Source organism: Crotalus tigris, unplaced genomic scaffold (assembly GCF_016545835.1).
Source record: "Crotalus tigris isolate CLP2741 ecotype Arizona unplaced genomic scaffold, ASM1654583v1 scf7180000020145.1122116, whole genome shotgun sequence".
Classification (NCBI taxonomy): Eukaryota; Metazoa; Chordata; class Lepidosauria; order Squamata; family Viperidae; genus Crotalus; species Crotalus tigris.
The window spans coordinates 50,401-56,268 of record NW_024097874.1 but is presented as its reverse complement, the minus strand read 5'-3'; positions in this window follow the sequence as shown (position 1 = coordinate 56,268).

Here is a 5,868-nt window from a genome sequence, read left to right as displayed (position 1 = left end):
TGGCCCTTTGGGCAAAATATTGGCTGGATGGGGATCCCCGCCCTATAACCGGGAGATTTTGAGGTTGGGGTTGAATAAAGAAGATATGGTCAATTTATGTTGTTTTATTTGGTGGGAGGAATTGGAACCTAGCCCCAACAACAGCCAGAGAAGGAGGAAAGTGTATATTCAGAGAAAGTAAGGCAGAAAGTAAAATGATGGTAGCAACAGTACAGCAAGTGATGAAGCAGGAAAAACCTCCTAGAAGAGAGTTTGGGGATAAGAAGAGTCCCTTTGAGACAAGATATAGGGGGGATGAAAGGAACCAGTATGTTAATGGGAGTAGAGGAAGGGAATTTGGAGGATTTCAAGGTGGATACCAGAATAAGGAGACAACGTGCTTTGGATGTGGAATGAAGGGCCACTTTTAAAAAAAAAAAAAAAAAAAATTGCCCTAAACGCTCGAGAGAACAGCAAGTTTACTCAGTGTGGGAAGAAGAGGATAGTTTTTACTAGGGGAGGGAAAGGAGCTCATTGGCTTTTGAACAGCTCTTTGAAATAATAATAATAGTTATTGATTTGTCAAGAAAAAGTATGAAATGAAATATCCCTATGTGAAAGTGTTTATACAAGCAGTTTGAATGGAAGTGAATGTATGGATATGCTGATCCTGTCTCTCTCTCTCTCTCTGTGTGTGTGTGTGTGAGTGAGTTTCTCCCCCATTTAAACTGCAGGTTTTATTGTTTTAGCAAGTGTTTGCATGAGAAGAGTTCCATGGAGAATGTGAGAGAATTTATGGCAAATTCATGTGAAGGAGAGAAAGCTATTCCTCCCCCTTCGTTTTCAGCTGGCTGTGTTGCTTTAAGAGTGAGAGACAGAAAGAAAAGGGGGGGGGCTGCTCATTTTAACTTTTTTCTCCGCTTGGAATTCTGCTTTGGGAGGAAGGTGGGGTGGATGTGAAATTTAATACCCATTCTTATAGTAATGAAATATGAGAAGAACTTGAATACACCTATACTGTAGTTTTATTTTTATGTTTTTATGTCTGTGTGCAGGACACACTGATAAAAACATAATATCTAGGAGACCTGAAGGAATGGTAATTCAACCCTTGTTTAAAACGAAGGAGTTGAGAAAATGTTGGGATTATAAATGAGCTATGTTTTGAATAAAGATTTGTATGCAAACAAACTCAAGCAGAGTTGGTGAGAGCTCCTTTGTTGGCTCTTTACTAAGCAATGTGTTTGTAAATACGGATAAAAGAAATGGCTAGGGGAGGGATAATTGATACTTTTCTATGGTTAATATATGGTTGGTTATATGATATGTAGACAAATACATAAAATGCTCTATAACATCTAATGGTGAGGCTATTTCAATGCATTCAAATTGATTTTAAATCATCTCAAGTAGGAAATTCCACAATATGAAAACTAATGACATGTTTATAAAGAATTAGATACTGGGGCTGTTTTCTGCTTTGTCTTATCTCAGGAAACAAGGCTTGCTGATCTAAACACCCCCTTTGAAATTTCCTGTCCACAAGTTTGAGGTGGGACAGTGGATCCTGATCCGAACGTGAAAGGAGGAAAAACTGCAACCTAAGTGGGAAGGACCATTCCAGTGTTGCTGACCTCTGAAACGCAGTCTGGACGAAAGAAAAAGGGTGGACCCACTACACACGAGTGAAGGGACCAGTAGCTGAACCAAAAGAACAGTGGACCTGTGTTCCAAATCCAGAACCTTTAAAGCGACAGTAATCGAATGTCCAAACCAGATCTATGACTGGAGAACGATATAGGAGAGCAACAAAAACAGAAGGATGTGAAGCCTGCATTACGAATGCCACCAAAGGAAACGCAAAAAAACTGGCTATTTGATACAAACTCCTCCTCTAAGCTTCAAAGTCCACTCCATAGAAGTCGGAGACCAAGTGTGGATAAAGACGTGGAAAGATGATTCCCTCAAACCGAAGTGGGATGGACCGTTCTTGGTGTTATTGACCACAGACACTGCCATTCGAACACAAGAAAAGGGTTGGACTCATTATACCCGAGTAAAGAAGGCTAATCTTGAGGAGTCGGAAACATGGAAAACTACCAAAGAAGAAACTAGTAGGTTAAATGAAATAAAAGAAAATATTAAACTAGTGACCAAATAAGAAATGGGGGAATTGAATGGGAAGGTTTTAGAAAAGTTTAAAATTTTCTATTCAGCAACAGGCTCACTGAGCATGTGCAAGAAAACATGAGTACGTGCCTGGAACTAAGTAGAGAATGTCCACATGTAGAGAACAAAAGAATACCCATATATGGTAAGGTAGGAGGTAAGGTAGGATAATTGTGTCGTCTGATAGGTTTGTGACCTGCCACGTCAGGAATAGCTGACGTAGGTATAGGAGGAGATAGGGAGGGGTATAACTGCTGTTACGCTTCTGTAGGAGGTGTGGCTTTTCCTTGTGACTCTTGTGAGTACGGGTTAAGTTCCACCACGCTTTGCAAACCGTCTTTTCCTGCTAAACTTGATTTTTGATAATAAAAGAAACTTTATTCTGCTACTCCGAACCTCGTCTCTGAATTTCTTTCAAGGAATTCTACAAACAACACCAACCAAAAGCCTTTCTCATCTACACTCTCAATTGGAGATCAGAAATGAAATTCAAGCCTTCTCTAAATTCATCAATTTTTGCCTCATGTAGATTTTCTTGCGTTCAATAAGGGATGATTTACCCCTGAAGTAACATCTACAGATTGGACATTTGAAAGGGCTCCCCCATGGGAGTCCTCTGGTGTTTCACCAGGTTCGAATTCCGACTGAAACTTTTGCCACAAACAGGACATTCAAAGGCTTTCCCTCCTCTAATAAAACGTTTGGCATAAATATGACACCTCATATGGTTTCTCTCCTTGTGTGTCCTCTGATAACTCATGAATTGGAATTTTATTCTGAAACTATTGCCACAAGCTGGACACTTAATATGGTTTCTCATCTGTGTGAGTCCTCTGGTGGCTCACTAGGCTGGAATTGTAACTGAAACTTTTCCCACAAACTGGACACTTATACGGTTTCTCTCCCATGTGAGTCCTTAGGTAGTTAATCAGGCTGGAATTGTGACTGAATGTTTTCCCACAATCTGGACACTCATAATGGTTTATGATTTTGGGGAATAAGACACAATTGTTCTCTTATTGTGCTCAACCAAAATCTTAAGAAAAAAAATTATTAATAAGAATCAAACAAAAGTAGTTCATCCCGGACAAATCAGAGACAATGAATATGGTGACTTATTATAAATAAGAAGCCGTTTTAGATTTTTTTACAAGTTAAATGCAATATAGATTATTAACAAAGTGCTTTTATGTTTTAACTTTGCTGTTGGTTCACTTGTTAACTATATTGCCTCTCTATATAGTAGATAGATAAAGGTCAAATTGATTGCAAATAGAGGTAGTTTATAAATTTTGAACCTGCTTCACAGGGGGAGGAAAATAATATTGCTCCAATATATTTATGAGTACTTAACTGGGGGGACATAATATATAATAATAATAATAGTAGTAGTAGTAGTAGTAATAATACAGATATCCTGTGACAATATCTGTAATAACATCAAACATCCACATCTGCCTATCCCAGGTCCTTGGTAAGGACTCAATAGGTAGACAAAATGCCAAATCCAGTCTGAACATCTGGCTGATTGTGCGATGATCAATAATAATAATAATAATAATAATAATAATAATAATAATAATAATAATAAAGTTGGAAGGGACCTTGGAGGTCATCTACTCCAACCCCCTGTTCAGGCAGGAAACCCTATATCATTTCGGACAAATGTCTGTCCAGTTTCTTTAAAAAAAACCTTCCAGTGTTGGAGCATTCACCGCTTCTGGAGGCAGGTTATTCCACTGGTTAATTTTTCTAATTGTCAGGAAATTTCTCCTTAGTTCTAGGTTGCTTCTCTCCTTGTTTTTCTGTTTTTGATGCATATGTCAAGATTCCGACTGACAAACCCAACCAAGCAAACACCTTTGAGACATTGCGATCTCTTAATGTAAAATTTTATTGAGTACATCATTTCGGCACACATAAAATCAAAACCAGCTCTGGTAAACCCCAGCCCAAACCCCTATCGGAAAAGAATAGAATTTCCTCTTCCATTAATGGATGGGTCACATTGCCCAATTAGGTGCAATTATATTGTTATGACAAAATATCTCTGAGTCGAATCAGGCACCTTGTGAATAGTCCGTGATTCCCATGGTCTGCTTTCTTTATCTTTGTAGACTGCATTCCAATTTCCCCATCCTCCCCCCAAGTTCATTGGCAAGCTAAGAAGCAATATTTGTTGCACCAGCAAAGTGAGCTTCAAGCTTGACGCCACATTTTTTCTTTCTTTTTCAATGCTGTGTCTATCCTTGTTTTGTTTTTTAAAAAAATTTTCGTTTTGGAGTTCGTAATTTCTATTAATTTTCCAATTTTTTTTTTAAAAAACCACATTACGAGAATCAAGTTCATGGGGCTGCTCTTTACCTATTTTCTAAACTGCCTCTAAATTCATAGAAACATAGTACTATAGGCTTGGAAGAGATCCTTGAGGTCTTCTAGTCCAACCACTGCTTAAGGCAGGAGCCTAATACCATCCCACTCAAATGGTTATCCAGCCTATTCTTGAAAACCTCCAGTGATGGAACACCCACAATGCCTGGAGGCAAGCTATTCCATTGATTAATTGCTTCCACTGACAGAAAATTTCTCCTCCTCATTTTAACAAGCTTCCACTCATTACTACTACTTCTGCCCTCAGGTGCCTTAGAGCAGTGATGGCGAACCCTTAGAGACTGAGTGCCCAAACTGCAACCCAAAACCCACTTATTTATTGCAAAGTGCCAGGGCTGCATCAGCATTGTGGTGCCCTTGGGGGGGGGGAGGCGCCTCTGAGTGCCACCTCTGGCATGCAAAAACTGGGGGTGCAAAAATGGGCCACTGTGCTGCAAGGTGCAAAAATGGCTGCCGCCACACCATGGGGTTCAGATACAAGGCACTACACAACGCAAGAACAGGGCAGGACTAGTGAATATCACGCAGGCCCTAGCCCTGCCCCATTTGCAGTGTGTGCGTGCTCGCGGCTCCATGTGCACATGCACGCATGTAAAATGCTTCCCCCTCCCCTTTCTTCCGGTCCACCAATCGACAATGGTTGGTGACCTCTGCTCTGCCACCTCTACTCGAGCTTGCTAGTCGGCCACCTCACTTCCTTTGTGCTGGGCGGGGCTCCTGCTCCAAGTGACGGTGGCGGCCTGATAGACCTGCTGCTGGTGGCGGTGGCGTGTGTGCCAAGAGAGACAGCTCTGAGTGTCCCCTCTGGCACGCGTGCCAGAGGTTTGCCACCACTGCCCTAGAGAATAAGTCAATCCCCTCTTCTTGGTAACAGCCCCTCAAGTACTGGAAGACAGCTATCATGTCCCTCCTAATGACCCTTTCCCATCTTTGATCTCCCAGACACAGCAACCATTTTCAGTGTACCCACAATTCTTTAACAGTCTACAAAGTGTTTTTTTATTTAAAAAGTTTTTATTTTCCATTTATTCATACAAAATACAATTAAATTCCTAACCATTGGTACCGCCTGCCCATTCCCCCCAGGCTGCGTCCACCCTCTCTAATCCTTCCCCACATCCCTCCTCTTTCTCTCTTCCCTTCCTACTCTCTTCCCCTCCCCTTCTCCTCTAACCATCCTACTTCCTCCCTACTCCTTCCTCCCCTCTCATCCCTCTCACAAACATGAATGCAGCATAAGGGAAATGCCCAAGTGTTTACCATGACTATATTATCATTACCCACCCACTCACCCACCCACCCACCCTCAACCGTCCCCCCCTCGCTTCC